Source organism: Pinus tabuliformis, chromosome 4_1, assembly GCF_031772625.1.
Source record: "Pinus tabuliformis cultivar Carrire ecotype Pingquan chromosome 4_1, CPIR1, whole genome shotgun sequence".
Taxonomy (NCBI): Eukaryota; Viridiplantae; Streptophyta; class Pinopsida; order Pinales; family Pinaceae; genus Pinus; species Pinus tabuliformis.
Genome location: NC_142303.1, coordinates 787,711,150 through 787,732,323, shown reverse-complemented (window position 1 = coordinate 787,732,323; position 21,174 = coordinate 787,711,150).

Sequence of the window (21,174 nt, the reverse complement as noted above, 5' to 3'; positions counted from 1 at the left end):
TTCCCTGTTTTTTGTTAACCAGAACAATATTCGATACCCAATCCGTTAACGGGATCGGATAAATGAAACCTGCTTTCAACAGCTTTTCAACTTCTGCTGTAATTGCAGCAGCTTTTCGTGGGTGAATCTGACGCAAACGTTGCCGGACGGGTTTAGCGTCCGGGTAAGTCTTTATCTCATGAACAACAATCGCGGGATCAATTCCTGGCATTTCCTCGTAGGACCAGGCAAACACGTCGCAGAATTCTTGAAATAGGGCCTTGTATGTCTGAATTTTGTCATATGTACACGAGGCACCTATATGAATGTTCTCAACAATTCTAGGCTTAACCAAAATGTCAATGGGAATAGTTCGAGAGATATTTCCCAAATTCAGCTCTGAATCAGGATGTTTCATGGGATTCTGAGCTTCCTTGACATATTCAGCTGTAAAAACTGATGAGAAATCATTTTCAAAACGATCATCCTCAGGTAAAAACAAAGATCTATGATGGAGATCCTCCCATGGTAAATCATCTATACACAGGACTTCACGAAGTTGCTCGTCAGATGACACAACTTCGGGAAACGCTATTATTTCCGAGGTTGATGTGAAAAGTGATTCCTCACGAACCACATTCATTTGGTCGGTTTTGGTTGAACACGGGTCGGTAAAAGACTGCACGGCTTCATAAGAAATTTCATATGGACTCAAAGGCATAAAATTACCAAACGAGTCTATCTCAGATTCAGAAGGAACGATCCAAGGATCGTCATAATAAATAGTGTCTGATGTAATCATATGAATGGTTGCAAATGAAGATGATGCGTTGAGCAGAGGAAAAGGAAAAGTTCCTAGTAAACCGACATCTTTAACTAATCCTACACCAACATCCTTATATGGGATAGTCGTTTTACCGACATGCTGAATACTCTCTGAAGAGGTTGGGTCGGATGAAACGTAAGCCAGCTGGTCTATTGTTACGATCTTTCCATTATGTGGGAACTTTATTACGCGGAAGACCGATGAAACGACCGCTGTCATAGCATAAGTCCAACTTCAACCCAAGAGAAGGTTGTAGTCTAGAGGGGCATCAACCACCTCCACATCTAGACTAACGGTTTTTCCTTCAACCCCTATAGGCAAATCCTGTAGAATGCCAAAAGGATGAAACCCGCGGCCATCAAAGGCCTTAAGAATTGTTGGGGATTGATTTAGTGAAGGAGAACCAAGCGATCTCCAACACTGTATCGACATAATACACGTTGAAGCTCCCTCATCAATTACAATCTGATGAATAGGCCTGTTTTTGACTATCTCTGGGATCTGGAAAGCCATTTGATGAGGCAAACACGGTGTACTATTTTCTAGATCAAAGATTATTAGGTTCGGGTCCTGAACATCAACAACTCCTATAGCCGACAAAAGTAATTTGCGTTGTGCTGGACATGATTGCAGCACTTCCAAAACCGACATTGCTGAGGGTGAAAGAGCTAAGTCCTCAACAATGTTATAATTCTGGGCTGCTCTCGCATTTGGATTGAAAGCAGACCTTCGAAGTACACCCTTGGCGGGCGGCTTGATTACTAAGTCTGGATTAGGCTTCTCGATCTGTAGCGGATCGGAGCCGGGAGCTGAGGTTGATGGATTAGAATGAGAAGATTCTGCTTCTTTGCCATCAACAGGACTTTTACTACCATAATCTTGCGATCGAGTCGCAATCCTTACATGGGACATCATCAAAATGGGTTCTTCATTGGCACTCGAGGAAGAACCTATCATTTTGCTATCTTTTGGAAATGGATCCTTCAAGACAGCAGGAATTTGGGAACCTTTGACGATTTTCGCAACCTCTGCTCGATGAGGGAATTCTCTTGTAAAGTGTTCCTCTTCACAAATAAGACATGGATAACGAGGCTTGCGCTTTTCATCATTGGATTCCGCCTTTTCAGTTTTCTCCTTTGGAGTTTTGTCTGCTTTATTCTTCTTCTTCCCTTTCCTCTTCCCACCAGATTTTGATTTAGCCGTAGATGACTCTACAACGTGAATATCGACGGAGAGTTCAGCAGAAGAATCTCCTGTCGGGGAGTCTGGTAAGGTTATGATAGGAGAAGAATTCTTGGAATACTTCTTCTTGCTTTTAGTGTTCATCGTACCAACCATGCCATCAGCAGCATGAGATCCCGAAGGAGAAACAGCGATTTGATTTGACTTTGGAAGATCTGGGATCTTTTCGTGTAACGTACCTGACTGAGTGTAAACTAAGTCAAGGTACTGTGCTTGAGCAATCACTTGCTCCTCAGTAACTACTCCGGCCTTAGCTACGTCTTCAGTAATCTTCGGTAATAATGATTTAACAAACCATTCAGCTAAGATCTGGTCCGGGATAAAAACTTTCACTAACCGCCTTCAACGTCTCCATTCATGAATATGATCGGAAATATAAGTGGACGTCGATTGCTTTAATGAAGTTAGTAACTTTGTGCCATTATCATATCTAACCGGCAACTAAAAATGAGTTAAAAACGAGGTAGCTAACTGGCTAAAATTATAAAAAGAGGCCCGTGGTAACTCAATGTACCACTTGGCCGCGAGACCAATGAGAGTGTGCTGGAAAAGACGTAAGTGGATCGGATCATCCGAGATGGAATTAGAGGCACACCAGAGGTGGTAAGTCATCACATGATTGGACGGATCCTCTCCAGACTTACCCTCGAACTTGGGAATGTCACTGGGCAACTTATTCGGCATTGGCGGCCAAAACGGAAGATAATTAATTGGATCGTTCGTTAGGCGTGTCAAGTCTGGTAAATCCAAAGTTGCGATAAACGGTAGCTGCCGATTACGATCCCTAAAACTCTGGGTCACTATACCAGCCCCAGGAGGAGGATATCCAGGATAACTAGGAATAGGAATCGCGTTCGGGATATTGTATCCTCCTGGAAAACCAGGACTAACCGGACCGTACTGGGGTTGTTGTGGTTGTTGATAAGTGTACCCAGGATACGGTTGATACTGGTAAACTGGCTGCTGGATAGCAAGACCGAATTGGTACTATCCCTGGTACGGTTGGTAAGTGAATTGTGGTTGACTTGTGACAACCGTACTTAAACCAGGCTGTCCTACAGGCATCTGAACCGTAGTTTAAATCGTGGATCCAGATGATGGTAAAGATGTCTGAGGAGTAGATACAGGAACAGTAGAAACTGGAGCTGTCGATACTCCAGAAGTAAGTGGGGTAGATGGAACAGATGTTGCGGTAGTTGCAGCAGTCGTTTGAGATGGAGTACGAGGCGAAATAGGCCCAGACTGAGAAACTACCGAAGGTACAAAAGTTTGAATATTAGACTGGACTAGTTGCTGGGGTGAACTAGAAACTAAGGGTTGTCCAGTTTGAGATGACAATTGTACATTTGGCTGCAACACCTGTTGAACTTGCGATGGATCCCGCACTATGTTCATTCCGGGGTATTGACCCATAACAGGTTGAGGATATTGAGATCCATAACCGGGTTGAGGGTAGGATTGATAATTGAAAGATACATTTCCCTGAACATAGGCTTGACCTTGGGGTGGTTGGAAAACTTGGTTCGAGTACTGACCTTGGGGCAGATACCCTTGAGGCATGTACTGATACTGGGGTTGACGTTGAGGTATAAATTGATACTGGGGTTGACCTTGGGGTACATATTGAGTCTGGGGTTGACCTTGAGGAATGTAATGTACCGTAGGCACGTACTGTCCTTAAGGTTGCCCCCCAAATGCAAATTGTGTACCTTGAGGTTGCCCCCTAGGTGTTAATTGACGCTGCCCCCCAGGCGGTAACTGGCCACCTTGAGGTTGAGAAGCGGGAATAGAACCTGACATCATAAGAATGTCTTCTACACTCAACGGCTTTGCACCATTGCTTCCAGTGAATATCCTTTGTTCAATGGGTTGAGGAGATGCTCCCGAAAAAGTACTAGAAAGAGACTGATACCCAGCGGGAACAGAAGGATCGTCGTACAAAAAAGATTCAGGCGATTGAGTAAACATGGATGACTGACCTGACATATTTACAGGAGTATAAATACCCCTAGGTGGATAAGAAACACGAGGTGGTGAAAAACTTAACCCCGAGTTGTCCAAATAATTAGTTAAAGAAAGATACCAAGTAGTACTTCTAGGTGGACTGTAAAAAATGGGTTCATGCTCCCTTAGATCAATAGTAGGTTGATTTTCAGGGATAGGGATGCCTATTTCTTCTTCCGGAGCAAGCTCTTCAATAGCTATCAAACTAGAAGGAAGATTTTCGGTGATGACTCTTTCTACCCTAGGTGAATTAGGAGCACTAGAAGTTGGAGAGGCTAACCCCGATGTTGGAGTAACAGGTTCAGATATCTCAGGTTCTTCACCTATATCACTAGTATATGAAAAACTACCAGCAAGCTCGGAAACCGAAACAGCTTCAGGATTATAACCTGTTTCTAGAGTTTGGTAATCAGGATGAACAACCAACGAAGACTCTCCTTCCTCAGGTGACCCTACTTTACTGCCACTAGGAGTTACGAGGACTTTCAAACCTTCGTAATGGCCTGGGACTTCTTCAGGAGGTTGGACCCGAAGTCTACGAGACTTCCTTAACAAATCAGCCACGGTTACAACCTCAGGAGACTGGCCCCGAAGTCTACGGGACTGTCTTGGTAATTCAGCCACAGCTAAAAACTTTTAACTACTGCACACGCAAACAAAGTAAAATCTCAAAGAAAACTGCCTAAAGTCTCTAAAGAACCAAAAAAATTCGAATCACACGCCTAAAGAATCTAGGGCATCAAACCACACACAAATAGTAACCTTCCGGACCGAAAACACTAGTTGGTGATGAAATCCAACATCGCAGAATTCAATACACAAGTGGCGGGTGGAACAGTTACCTCGGCAACCTGCTTAACGAATAGACTGGACCAAGTTCCTCCACTTTAACCGTCTCGAGTGAAGTGAACCCCCCAGAAAATCCAAGTGAGTCTAGCCGACGTCTGCTCGAGGTACAGTGGGATCTTCCCTCCACTGTCACCTTAGGAAGAATCCTAAAGATAATAGTCACTAAGGTCACCAACAGCAAAAAATATACCTGGGGGAACAGTCTACGATCCGATAGCACGCAAGGGCAGAGTAGCAAGCTCAATCCCCTTGCCGGCTCCTTGACAATAATCCAAGGTTTACCAACAAGTGACCCCAGGCTCCTCGACAATGGTTAATCTGAGGTTTACCGTTTGTAGTACGTGCATATCTGGCGTTGTTCCCAATGAAGGAGGATTGATTCCCTCACTGGTTCGGACACGATCTCGTGCTTCTCCTTTAAGAGGAGCTTTCCCAGAGCATAAATGTAACAGTTGGATTTATCCTACCACAAGATAAGCTACTTGTTTGGTTTTACTGTCTTGGAGAGTTAACTACTCTCCTACTCCAAGACACTAGCCTGAGCTATGTTGGTGTATCAGAGCCCTAGTAAATAAAAAGTTACTAAGTTAATTTTACTTTAAGCGTTAATTTTTATGGCTTTTCTTTAGGACAAAAGGTAGCGGAGATGAAACTGATGATGTGTAGACTCGACTCAAATCCACTGAAAATATGCACCTAGGATGAAACAAAACAATCTTTCCTTTTCAATGAATTCCCTAGCTAAGAGAGTTGGAGAATGAAAAATTTATAAAGACAACTTTCTTGGAAATGAAAATCAAAGAAACGATCTCTTTATCTTTTCCAAAGCACACAACACATGACCACTAATTATTTCACGAAAACTTCCTTTCTCTTTTCAAAGACTTCAAACGCTACTAAAACAAACTTTCCTCAAAAGAGATTTTGTATTTTTTCCTATTTTAACAAAGCATGTAAAACTACTTAACAAAAATCAATTTTAAGATCTATGAAAATCAAATCAATTTTAAGATCTATGAAAATCTAAGAGAAATGTACCTAAAAGCAAATCTAATGAGGTAAAAGCCTACAAAATATAATTCCAGGTTGTTTTACTCAGTTACAATTTAACCAAGGACTAATTCATGCAGAATCACAAATCAGTCAAAAACAAAAATAAAAACTTTTGTTATTTTTCTTAAGAATGAAATTCACAGCTTAACAAACAAGCCTTCTCGAAATTCCGCAAAGAGACAACACCAAGGTAGGTGTTGGTCAGGTAAATCCCCTCTGCGGACAGGGGCGATCCCACTAGCCTATAACAGAACTAGCCACAATCAAACCACGCTGCTACGCAAGTTCCTAGTTATGCATCAAAGGTGAATCAAGAAGACCAACCTGGAGTCCAACGCTATGATTGAAGTAGAGTTGATATCCCCGCTCCCTCGCTCCAACAGATCATAAATGAATACCTGCACATGCAAAGGAAGAGAAAGATACCAACATAAAAACTACCAAGGCACAACTATATTTAAGTCATAAAGGAAATAAATCAACACATCACCATAATAGATAATGAGATTGGAACTATAATAGCAGTCGCTCATCAATTAATAATAAACAGGAAAAGTTACAACCATTGTTCTGACGTCGACCCTTCTCCTGGCTGGGCGAGTAACTATATGTGTCTTGCAATGCATCTCCTCTCTGGCAGCATAACCTCTCTAGCACTCACTAGCATTCCTCCAAGAACTCAAGAACTCAACATCTAACACTCCATGACTAACGATTATCACTACTATCACTCAATCACTAAATCACTAGCCCTAGCACTAGCTTGTCCAATGCATAATGACAAGCTTATATAGATGAAGAAGGGAGGAGGATACGATGAACCGGGACACCTTTTGTGGATTAGCATTATCCTCAAAAGCCGCTAAAGATGGATATAGGATAAAGCTCGACAAAAGACTGATTTTTTATCTTCAGAAAAGCTCCATGTAATGAAGGAAACAACAGTCGGACGTGCGTTAAGGCAAAAAGCATGACTAAATTTGGTTGGCGCGACTGCTGCTCTAAGACAGAGCACCAATGGTCGTGCCCTCTTTTGAGGATCTCCATCATTGGCGCGGGTAGGATACTGTGGACTTGCGCCAATGGAAAAAGAGCACTTTTCAGGGATGATCTGCAGAAGGTGTCTTCAGGGAACATGGAGTACATACTCAGGGGAACATAATGCAAGTGTTTTTAGACTTTGTCACTTCTTATAACTCCCGGGATGGGTCCTCCAAGGTACGACAAGAGGAGTAACAGGGATGGTGACAAATTACTGTGTAACAGATGCCCCCTAAAGCATGAAGTCCGAGAGGTGGAGAGGGGTGAAATGCTTTACAAGAACACACATAAGAACACATAAGAGCACATATAGTTACTGCCGCTGAGGAGCTGTATTAAGAGACATGACTGATAGTTCAATTACATGATGTACGTGGTATGGTCGCAGCCATCCATAAGAGAGTACATAAATAATCTGGATCCATAGTATGGACGCAGCCATCTGGTTAGGATCAATGAATTGACTCAGGTATGGTCGCAGCCATCCAGTGAATGAGTCAAGTATCAAGAATCACGCCTGGATTACAACAGACACAATCCAGGGTCTTGCGCTCCATCTCGACCCGAACAAGAGTACAAGTTCAAGCATGTGAATATATGAGCTGAAGTCGAACATGCATGAACATCGTCTGATTACCAGTCAATAGTGGAAACTGTTAACAGACGCGAGAGGTACCACCAATAATGACAATGGCCCTCAAGGTACTATAGGTACAATCTACGGCGTGTGAATCAATGATCTGAAGTCGAACACCCGTAGAATCATTCGATCGGAGGCCAATGATGAAAACCTCACGTCGAACACGAAGAACCTGCCATTGAGGCATGCAGGCTCCAAGGCACCGGAAAGGAGTCTCTAGATCAACTCCCTGGATAATGAGTTGAAGTCGACAGGGAGTGACCTTGATCGAAGGTGGGCCATAATGTTTCCCACATCATCGACACGAGACAGAGAGATGATGTTGTGAATCAAGATTGTGCGAACTATCAGAGGGAGGTTGCTTTGCAGAGGTCAACTTCTCTTGAACATATCAGCGTCACATTAACGGAATTGGCAGTATTTGACATCAATGTATCAAAGGTCATGATGACGAGGCAATGAATGGATGAGAGGTCAAATAGGGTACACAAGTCCATGGAAGCAAGTGAAATATATGAGATGAAATATCCCCACCCTGGACACGAAAGCAAAAAGTGCCATGTTCAAGAGCGACATACTGTCGTTATGGTAATAGTTATGGTTCAAAAATTTTCTTTTCCCCCCGCCATTTCTGGCGAGTACCCCAGTTATTTTTAACAAGCTGGATGGGGATAGCATATGCTTGTGTTGTGACAAAATCCGATTTCATTAAGTTTTAACGAGTTTGACAAAGGAAGAACTCGGCGTCTTTTCATGTTTAGAGAGTTTGAAAAGACAGCAGAAAAGGAAACTCCAGGGATGTCCTTTTTCGTAAAGTTGTGTCTCTCGGGCCCGAAAAAGTATAAAATAATACCTGAAAGAACCGCCCGATCATTACGATCGAGGAGTACTTTTCATGATTAGTGACTTCGACCTGAAAAAGTAAAAAAGCGGTCAAAACCACGTCGTTTCGTAACCACTAACGAGTTTGAAACGACAAAAACCCGGTAATCTTTTTATGTTTTAACGGTCGACAAAAAGAACTTAAAACGACCGCCCCTTATTACCATTTAACGAGTCAAGAGGAGCGACTCGGCAATCTTTTCCTCTTTAAATGGTCAGAAAAGAGCTGAAAGCGGACCTCCATTTTTATTTTCTTTAACGAGTCAAAAAGGGAAAAATACTCGGCAATCTTTTCATATTTTACGAGTCAGAAAAGAGCGTAAAGGCGACTCGTCCTGAAGGAACGAGTGGTATAAGGGATAGCAACTGGTTCCGGTAATGGTGGAACTTACTCGAAAACATGTAAAGGTTAAGAGGCTGGCTAATAAAACCACTCATCGCTGCGGTTCCTCAGGAAAGGAGAAACAACCAAGTGAAAGCATATGATCAGCCAAAAAGATGGTGGCGATGGAATGAAACAACCAAGGCTCATCTAGCAGGATTTAGCGGATAAAAGGCAATCACGGGATGTAAATGGGTTCATTTTCACACAAGCTTGAACCATGGAGAACTTTTCTTGTAAAAAAAAAAAAAAAAAATTGTTGCATGCCCCCAGCATGATCATACAAATCGAGGTGCATGATCATACAAATCGAGGTACATGCCCCCCAAGCTTCATGGCATTCACGGAGTGGATGGAATGAAGGTTTACTTGGAAAGACTCGATTTTGAAGGAGGATGCATGCCCCCCGGGCTTCAGTCACGCGCCCGGGTGAGCTGCCGTCATCAGAATGACGGGGTGGGTGCTGGGGTATTTCCTGTGGAAATAAGACCATTTAGGAATGGAAGATGACTATATGTGAAGTGTGAACCGGGGAATGAAAGTTGGTCTACGACTTTGATCGTTCTTCCTTCATGCGGAAAACACATCACTCTGAAGAGTGAGGACACAATAGCACGTATGCGATAAATATAGTCTCGTCCAAGGAGTAAATTGTAATCTAACGGACCTTGGACTACCATGAGACCCATTTGGATAGTCTTCCCTTCTAACGTGATAGGTACATTGGGAAGAATTCCTAAAGGTCGAGTGATATCTCGATGGAAACCTATAAGGTTTCTCATCTCAGGCAGAAGCAGTGGGGAACCAAGTGCTTCCCAAGCTGTTGAAGAAAGGATACTCACAGGAGATCCCTCATCAATAAGTGTACCAGCCATAACCATGCGATAGACTTGGACTATAATTCGAAATGGTATGGAGGCTGGTAACCGAGGATTGACTAGTTGATCCCAATTAAAGGCAACAACTAGGTTGCTTGGAGGTGGGACTGGATAGACAGCCGGATATGATTCTAATGGACTTTCTTCCTGGTGTGAAGGAATGAGAGGGACGCTCACTTGATCATTAACGTCTATGTCAATGAACAGAATTTAAACGGTGGGTTCTTCATTCTTGGCAGTGATAACATCATCTGAGGAGGTAACTTCTAAAGGCGAAACCGGGTCACTTGTAATCCGGACCGTTTGACTGTTGTCTGGTTTGGATTCAGATGTAGGATCATCTAGGGCTGGAAGTTCTGAAAGCAAAACCGGGTCACTTGTAAGCCGGACCTTTTGACTTTTGTCTGGTTTGGATTCAGGTGTAAGAGCATCTAAGGATGGAACTTCTGTAGGCAAAACCGGGTCACTTGTAAGCTGGACCTTTCGAAAGACCGGGTCACTTGTAAGCTGGAACTGTGGACTTTCGTTTGGTTTGGACTCAGGTAGTTCATCTTTGATGATCAAGTGGTGCGTAGATGATGAATATAAATCAACACTCGTTCCGACCAGGGACTGGTCTGGAGCAGGCGGAGCATAGGTAGGTTCAGGAAGAGAAAGCTGGACCAAAGAGGAATCATATTTGATCACTTGGCTAGTGGAGAGATGCTCTGCAGTTGTAAAAAGACGCTGATATCAAGCGGGTAGTTGGGGTAAGGGATCCGACAGACTTTCCAAAAGACGGGAAGCTTCATCCATAAGTGGAAAAAGGCGAAGGAGATGATTACCTTCACAAAGTCGACAAGGGAAACGAACCTTCCCTTTTCTGTTACCAACTAGTAAGGTATCGTCGATTTGCGACAGCAAGGGGCGAGTCGGGTCACGGGACCATATATCTAGGATCCTGGGAATGCCAGGACAATCAGAAAGAAAATGGTCCCCTTTGCATAATCGACAAGGAGACCGAAGCTTCCGCGGAGGAGCAGAAGGTGGTTCCACTTCAGATAGCTTCGTGGTAGATACGACCTTTCCCTTAGGAGACTTCTTCTTTTTGGTCTTCTTCTTCTTCTTCTTAGCCACCTGGTTAGTGAAATCCAAGGTTTCACCAGGTGAAGTAGAAGATGAGGACGCAGCAATAGGCGAAGAAGGGAAGGGGTCCACCTTAGAATCAACATGGTGTTGTTCAGGTGGAGGAGGTGGTGGCGGGACAGGAGTCATCACACTTGAGACCACCGAGTTTGAAAACAACCATACGGGTAAACCAATGGTCAACCCAGGCAAAGACAATGTTGCGATATACTGAACACCAACATTTCCAACAGAAGGAAATGGGCGAGGGTTCCCATCAGGAGGAACACCTTGGCCGGTGGGCACCGGAAAGGCTGCCATTGAACGAGAAATAACCCTACTCAAGCTAACGCAAACAAAATCTAATTGGGTAATGTTATCATGGCCAACAAATTTTAAGACAGTGAACTTAACCTTTTCATTTTTTAAGAGTCGAGAAAAGGATAAAAGATGACTCTAGTCTCCTTCGAATATTTAATGAGCACGAAGTGACAAGACGCTCATAGGCACCTTTTCGTTTAGGGAGTCCGAAAAGGATCAAAAGTGACTGCTCTGGAATTCTAGGTAGAGGGTGTGCCAAACTTTTCGCAAAACCACAGAATACTTTTTAGGGTACGGGTGGTCGATCTTCGTGAATGCTGTGTTCAATGCATTGTGAATCGTAGGGCGGCTGACACGGCTTCCTATGGATAAAGGCTTTATTCCTATAGGGGTCTCCCAATATATACTCGACGGTACGTGGGAGCACAGTCCGTATTGGCACCTATCGTTTCACCGTGGAGGAATCACCCAACCACTCGACGATAAACTACCAGGTTTAAAGACGCCGGAACACGTCTCTAACCTAGACCTCTAGAGTGTTTGCGTTATGTTCCAATGCGTTGTTATGTTCATTGAGTTAATTTTAAAGTTTATCTTTGATTATGTTTCAGTTTTTTGGTCCTACCGTATGTGATATCTCAAAAACTTCTTACATGCAAACTATATGCCAAAACTAAATCATTTGATTCGATGAATTCTATCTACAGGAGGGTTGAGATCTTTTTCACAAACGAAATGATCACCTCAACAAACAACAAAGATCCTAATGCAGCTAATAACAAGAAATGAAATTTTTTCTTTTTCTTTTTAATAGCAACAAATAACAATAAATGCTAACTACTATGATGCAAGAGATTTTTTGTTTTTCTTTCCTTTAAGATGGCATGATGCATGTAAACAAATTCTAAGAGATATGCACAATCCAAGTTCAGTCAATGAAATAGAACCAATTCTGAAACACCAAAATGAACCATGCAAGCAAGGGAAAACACAAATACTAGTGAACTCCAAAGAGGCTAGAAGTGAAGTATTCAGAGTATAGAAGATCAAGCTTTAACAAAGTACTGGATAGGTGCAGAACACAACCAACAAGCTGACTGGATAATCAAGAGATCGAAACTTCCCACAGAAGGCTAGACATGCAAAGTCACTAGATATCCTAGGGCTAAGACGAAAATCAATAGAAATGAGCAAACAGCTGAGGGATACAGGCTAAGACCAGTCAAGCAGAGGTTCAACACAGTTCCAGAGGCTGAAAGAGATATAAAAAGAGACTGAAAGAGCTTTCCACCCACACACAGGCAAAATTTACAGAGCTGGCGTGACTGTCAGCCTGCAATTTGCGCTACCACAGGATTGGCGCGAGTTGCTTTTGAGCAACAAGCGCCAACTGGCACGACTGTCAGAGAAATAACCGCGCCAATTAAGCTTGCCAACTAAAAAAAATAAATGATACGACCTCAGGTCGGGTTGACAGTGCTCAGATGGGTCAAACAGTAAAGAATAAACTCAAAACTGACTCAGGAAGCTCATTCACTCAAGCGAGCAGAAGAAAATTAACATGCAAGACAAAAAATCAAATAGTTACTCCCCAGTGGAGTCGCCAATTTGTTGGTCAGGTAAATCCCCTCCGCGGACAGAGGCGATCCCACTAGCCTATAACAGAACTAGCCACAATCAAACCACGCTGCTACGCAAGTTCCTAGTTATGCATCAAAGGTGAATCAAGAAGACCAACCTGGAGTCCAACGCTACGATTGAAGTAGAGTTGATATCCCCGCTCCCTCGCTCCAACAGATCATAAACGAATACCTGCACATGCAAAGGAAGAGACAGATACCAACATAAAAACTACCAAGGCACAACTATATTTCAGTCAGAAAGGAAATAAATCAACACATCACCATAATAGATAATGAGATTGGAACTATAATAGCTGTCGCTCATCAATTAATAATAAACAGGAAAAGTTACAACCATTGTTCTGACGTTGACCCTTCTCCTTGCTGGGCGAGTAACTATATGTGTCTTGCAATGCATCTCCTCTCCGGCAACATAACCTCTCTAGCATTTACTAGCATTCCTCCAAGAACTCAAGAACTCAACATCTAACACTCCATGACTAACGATTATCACTACTATCACTCAATCACTAAATCACTAGCCCTAGCACTAGCTTGTCCAATGCATAATGACAAGCTTATATAGATGAAGAAGGGAGGAGGATACGATGAACCAGGACACCTTTTGTGGATTAGCATTATCCTCAAAAGCCACTAAAGATGGATATAGGATAAAGCTTGACAAAAGACTGATTTTTTATCTTCAGAAAAGCTCCATGTAATGAAGGAAACAACAGTCGGACGTGCGTTAAGGCAAAAAGCATGACTAAATTTGGTTGGCGCGACTGCTGCTCTAAGACAGATCGCCAATGGTCGCGCCCTCTTTTGAGGATCTCCATCATTGGCGCGGGTAGGATACTGTGGACTTGCGCCAATGGAAAAAGAGCACTTTTCAGGGATGATCTGCAGAAGGTGTCTTCAGGGAACATGGAGTACATACTCAGGGGAACATAATGCAAGTGTTTTTAGACTTTGTCACTTCTTATAACTCCCAGGATGGGTCCTCCAAGGTACGACAAGAGGAGTAACAGGGATGGTGAAAAATTACTGTGTAATAGTAGGTTTCTCACAAAGGTGGATTTTACGAAAGGTCCGACTCCTAAGAAGACTAAAAAGACCAGGGATATCCAAGGTTTTTACAACTTCTAAAGCCAGAGTCACTACAAGACCAATACAAAAATCAAACCTAGGGCTAGAATTTCTATGAACTTCACTAAAACCCTTGACGCTAATGAAACAAGCTTAGATGAAAAATTTTGACAGGTAAACAGTGGATCTGGGTAGCAAAACAAGCTATAAACAAAATCTAATGGGTAAAAAGGAAAAAATGGAAATTTTCTAAACTTTTGACAGGGTACGCAAGCAGCCTGTTTGTACAGGTGCGGCCACGCTCTGTGTACAAAGCAGAAGTGCGTACAGGTACGCACTGTGCTTAACGCAGAGGGTGCGTACTACTCTCAAAATCAAGAAAAATAAAAACTAACTCAACCCTAAGCTATTCCACCCAAATTCACAGTCAATCAGTCAAAAACTAGAAAGAAATCAGATTTTCTCAAATCAAGTATCAATCAAAAGAGAAATCAATCAAATCCATGGATTCCCCAGTGGAGTCACCATTTTGTCATGCGGAAAGAGTCAATTTTGCAGACAAAACCGACCTCCCTAGAAGCTAAGGCTTTCTAGTGACAAACAAAACAATCAAGCACTATCTTTCCCTAAATATGCATTTAAAATAAAAGCAACCAGGTGTTTAAGGCTTACCTTTAGTCCAACGCTTGTTTGTAGCAGCCAAGCCTCTTCGATCCAGATGAGCTCCTTCTCCTTGAAACCTGCATTCACTAACAAGCAAACAATTACATAGCACCTGAATAACTCATATAATAAAACATATTCATCATAAACACCAAGGAGTTTATGAAAAAAATTATATATAACAACTTGTTGAGAAAAATGAACTTAATTGTATTAATTGGAAACAAAAGAAACCATTACAACCAGTGCCTTGGTATTGTGCAGGTCCCTCCCAGGGTCCAGCAAGAGTTCTCCTTTACTTTGATCAGCTCACCCACTTCCAAATGAAGCTAAGAAAGGATTGGAATCTCTCCTCTCAAGCTCTATAAGGGAGTCCTAATTTCAGTAGCATCTACCCTTAGGAATGTTCAGCTTTCAACCACCCCTCCCTCTGGCCCAATGCCTGTATTTATAGTGCTTTGGAGGAAGTTAATCAGGTCCACCATCAATGGGATAAGCCCCTCTTTCAATGGGATAGCTCCCCTCTTGATGGGATAAGTTCCTCTTTCATTGGGATGCATGAACCATCTGGAGGCGCTCAATCCACGTCAAACCATCTTCTAGAATGCTCTAAAATCAACCACAAGTAACTTTTTTGAAGTAAAACTTGCGCCTTTTGACCTTTACAGGAGTACGCACCCACCCCTTTACAAACAAAGCATACAAGTACGCAGGTATTATGTATTTGAGGTGCGTACATGCAGGTAAGGGTAGGAGAAACTGCGTAACCAGGGTTATATTGATTTTTAAAGACTTTCTCTCTTTTTTGGAGTTTGACATGAGGAGCAGAGGTATAAGACTTGCCAAGGAGGACAGTATGACTATTGATGGAACCATACTGACTGCAAATAGTCATGGTGACAAATTTTAGTGTAACACATGGTTAACAATGGTTGGCCATGGTGACCTTATTCAATAATGGTCAACCACAGTTAACCATATTGACTATGATTGACCATGGTTGATGATGGTTGACGATGGTTGACCATGTTGACTATGACTGACCATGGTTGATGATGGTCTACAATGGTTGTAATGTTGATTTATATTAAGCAATGGTATGTGGGTATTTGTATGCCATGTCTTCACAACAGACAATCGCTTAGATGGCCAACAGAGAGAAGCCACTTCAGAACACGTCTGGTGTTTTCAATCTCATAGAGGACGGGAGTCTCCTTCTGTCTTATGGGGGATCCATCGTCTGGTTCTCCAAGGAAAACAATATGAAGCCTTCTTCGGCTGTGATTGTGGATTCTGGTAACTTGGTTGTGGTGAGTGTCGAGAATGCATCTGTTGCCTGGGATGAAGATCACTGCGACCCAGAACCTGACTTCCTAGAAAATGACTTGGGATCGGAGTTTGGATCACTTCAAATTTTAGATGGATGTAGATGAATAGATATAGATGGGTACAAGAATTATACCAATTACTGGCAAAGCGGTGCATGGAATGGTCGGATCTTCAGCCAAGTTCTGGACATGCCACAGAATTACACCTACAATGTAAGGCCTTTTGGTAACGGTTCATACAAGTATGTCACTTATTCTCTGAAGCCCGATTTTCCATATCTGTCGCATTTTCTGGTGCATGAGTTGGGAGAAATTCAAGATGATTTCAGTATATACACAGGGAATTACTTATGCTATAAATTGTAATATTGGCCTAGATTCCATTCTAGTCATGTAGACAGTATGAGACCTTTATTTCTGTAGTCGGTTTCCCTTGCCCTCTTCTTTAATCATTTTTACACAATAATGGTTAATCCCTTCTCCTCTTCTTTAAGAAGTTTTGTGTAACAATGGTTGAGGGATAATTGTAAATGAAAGAATCTACATTAGACTATAAAAGTATGAATTTGTCATTGTAAAATTTAAACTATCTCTATATCGATACCTTTTTGACAGAATTTTGTAGTAGATTTAGCTTGTGTTATTAAGCTCATGTTCTCCTAGCCCTATTTCTTTTTTCTTTTGTAGAAATATCTCCCTTGTACATGTCCATGGCCCTGGAGTCAAAAGAAACATTGCAACATTAGTAACCAGGACATAACAAGAAAATCTAAACATATAAACACACATAACAAGAAAATTTGAACATATAAACATACATAATAAGAAAATTTGAACGTGAGACATTAGAAAACCAGGAAATAACAAGAAAAATTATAATGTTTGTTTTTTTCCTCTGGATTCTTTTACTTAACACTGATCCTTCTGTTGGTTTCAGGGTACCCTCCATATAAACCTCTGTATTCATTGCAATGGCTTCTTCTACTAAAAAAGAATCACTCCGCAAGTGCTTGGATGCCATGACAAATTTCTGCCTTGTGTTATGGGACAATTTGTTATGTGTATCATTGGCAAGTCAAGTCATTATGCAGTGTTATGTGTATGAATGTCAAGTCAAGTCATTATGCAACCGTGAGAAGCATGGAAAAATTAGGGTTCACAGACACATGTAGGGATAAATTAGAGTTCACAGACATGAAATAGCTAGATGGCTATCACACATAAATGTAATACTAAGCAATGCAATGTAATAGGGGAAAATTTTCCAAACAAAAAATGTTATCAGATTAATGTTATGCCAGAGTTAGCATTAGTCTATTACAATTAAATGTTTACATAATGTTCCAAATGGGTAGAAAAAAACTTTGGATATGTCAATAATTCAGAACTTTGTTTTCTTTGGATTAAAAAAACTTTGGGTAAATTAAAGTTTCTCATTTGTAATGTGCCTCGAGACACATGAAGTCTCCAATAAGAGGTATAATTGAAAAGTTTGGTTAACTTTTGGTGCAACGAAATTGCGAGGCCAAAATCTTGATTAAATTTTGGTAAAGAGGATAGTCAATGCAAACTAATATGAATTCAAAGGGCAAGTGATCGCTATAGTCCATGCTTTGCCGTAGGCAGGGACTAATAATAGATTTCAAATCCAAATGTGTGTTACATAAGGTAGCAAATTCCATCCTATACTTGTTTTTCGTTTACTTATATAGCTCCTGCATCATATAATATATTAATGACACAAATGATAATTGATCCACTTTCAATTATTCTTGTATTTCTCTAGTTATCATAAATGAATTACATAAGGTTCCAATCTCTAAGGAGGAAAGGACTTGTGTTCTTAAATAGTTTTTCTTGGAATTAAAAGTTTGGAACATGATGAATACATGAACGTCTTGCTGATTTTGGGTAGCTGTAGGAGGTATTTCCCAACAACACAAGTTAAAATCAAAAGAAAGTAAAATTTAATTTAATTTTAAATTTTAAATAAGTTAAAATTAAAAGAAAGAAAATTAAAGTTAATTTTAATTTAATTTACAAAGTGTTATGTCTTTTTAGGTAGGATAACATCACTATAAAAAGACACTTGATACAACTAATATAGGTCCATTATAATTACTAACCGAGAGGGATCAAATATCTTGAGTGAAAACTTCTTTTAGAATGTAAAATTTGAAAAAAATATTTTAACTATAAAAAAATATGTTTTTTCAATTATTTTATATAATGTATATATAGTCCTTTGTTAACTTTTGACTCTACTTTACTTTTATACAAAGTTGATATAAGATTATGTTGTTTCATATGGACATAGAAATAATTTATATATGGTTGAGAGTGAGAGTAAGATAATTTTACTACTTCTCCATTGTATGGACACTAAGAGTGAGATCATTGATGTTATGTTATACTTGTAATCAAAGAAACCAAACATGAATATTCATTTTTGTTTTTTTATTATATCAGATCAAACACGTATATTCATTTTTGTTTTTATTATATCTCATATTTTTTGATTAAATAATTGTTTTTAATTAAAGTTAGAAAAGTTGTGAAACTCAACAAAATATAGAAAGAAACTAAATACTAAATGAAAAAAATTATAGTCAATATTAATTCAAATTCAATAATAAGTCAATTGCGATAGCCTTAGCCTTAGGTAGGGACTAATAATACATTCATATACCCATAGGAAAAAACTACATGATATTGCTTATGTGCTTCAAAATGAGGAATCCCATTGTGCCTTTCCAATAAGGGTGTGATAATCCATTGATCATTGGACCATATTGGAACTTAAGCCAAATAATTAGCCATTGAATTAACTCTTTGTTCATGCACCCTCTCTTTAATTGGAACATTGATTGACCATTGATAGTTAATGGTAGTTACTGGCACAATCATATTACTAAATGTGGTTTCTATACACCATTTGATCCCATTTTCCACCTTTTATACATTAATAGGTGTATAAAAATGATGTTGATTGGTTTACATGAACCACATTTACTAATTTAGTGTGCATATGAACCACATTGACTATGGATAAGTATGTTCAAGTTATCTTTGATGAGGGTTTATTATGATTAACATATAGTTGACTATGAACGAATGTGATTGTCCGCATCTGACTATACTTGACTATGAACAATTATGATTGGTTATGGTTGACCATGGTTTTCCATGTTGACTCATGGTTGACCATAATTGACTATTGTTGGGCATGTTAACCATGGTTGACCATGTTGGTTGGTGAACATGGTTTAACTAACTTGACCATGGTTGATCATAGTTTTCCACTATAGTCTATGGTTGTCCATGTTGAAAATTGATGCCATGAACATGTTTAACCATTCGAATGATAGTTAGCCATGGTTGAAGATAGTGACTATGGTTAAGTAGAGATGATCATGGTTTATTGTTGGGCATGATTTACTATGGCTAAAAATGGTTGACCACGATGACCATAATTAACTATAGTCAACCATAATTTACTATGGCCAACCGTAGTTAACCATAACTAACCATGGTGTCGTTATTTAATTACAGTTGACTGCATTGATTATGGATGACCATGGTTGATTATGGTGACTATAGTATTGAAGATGACCATGCTTTCCCATGGTCAACTAAGGTTGACCATGGTTGAATATGGTTTCCCATGGTTGACTAAGATTGACATGGTCGACTATGGCTGACAATGATCAACGATGATCAACTTTAGTCAACTATGATTTGACTATAGGTGGACATGGTTTGACCATGTCAACTATGGGTGGCAATGGTTTGAGAAATTTCATCATGGTTGGCCATAGTTTTCTATGATAGATTATGGTTGTCAACATTGATAATGGATGACCATGGTTCACCATGTTTGACCATGGTAGCCTTAGTTGACAATGTTTGACCATTGTAACTATGGTTGACCATGTTGAGCATGGGTTGGCCATGGTTTTATAAGGTAAATTATGGTGATTATTGTTGACCATGGTTGAAAATTATTGAGTATGGTCAACCATGGTTAACAATGGCTGGCCATGGTGACCTTCTTCAATAATGGTCAACCACAGTTAACCATATTGACTATGAATAACCATGGTCAATGATGGTTGACGATGGTTGATCATGTTGACTATGACTGACCATGGTTGATGATGGTCTACAATGGTTAAATAAGGTAATTATGGTTAATACAAGATAACCATGATTTCTTATGGTGAACTAAGGTTGACAATGGTTAACTATGGTCACCCATGGTTGATTATAGTTATACATGGTCAACCTTAGTCAATTATGATCAATTTTGGTAAACCATGATTAACCATGGCCTACATGGTAAAACATATTCATACATAGACATCATGGTCAACCATTATCAAACCGAGTAAACTATGTTCACCATATTTGATGTTATATTTTGTTTGTCACATTGTGATATTGGTATTTGTTGGTCACATTGCAACATTCTTATTTGTTCATAACATTTCCATGTTGATTTCAGGTCATTAGATTATGATGTTCATTTTGTTTTTCACATTGTAATGTTGATTTATATTGAACACATTGTGACACTAACTTTTTTCCATAACATGCTACACCTTGTGACATTGATTTATATTCATGAAATTATGACATCAATTGTTGTTTGTTATATTATAATGTTAATGTATGTAATAATCCCTCCCACCCCCTTGGAGTCTTCCAGGTTGAATGGGAGGTGTTACATTCAAATAACCCGACCTCCATGGCCTCATTATGAAGACGGGGCTATAAATTTATTTGTTTCCCAAAGTTAGCAGAATTAACCTTTGATAACACTAGTGCATCTTGCTCGTCAAGATCTTTCTGCCGATGTAAATTTTAACTCAATTCGATGTTTGGATCAAAAGTTATGCCCATTTAAATTTTAGTCATTTAATTTCCACCACATAGGCAAGGAGTTACCACATGGCACCCATCTGGAAATCCCACCTCACCTAGGTGGTTCCATGTTAGCCTTCATGCCAACATGGACATGGCTACATCCATGTAACCATTGCCACATCGACTAACCCATGATCCCCACCATGTCTAGCTTATGCTTATTATTATTTGTTTACATTACATCTAGTTCTTAAGGAAATTTGGTTGTTCCCAAATTTGTCACCTAAAAAATGATCTTGATTTACATCGCCCTAGAAATCTAGAGTTGGGCCCACCTATCTAAGCCTCTCAAATTTTACTCCAATTTTTACTCACCCTCGATGAACTTAACTTAACTTTTGCAAA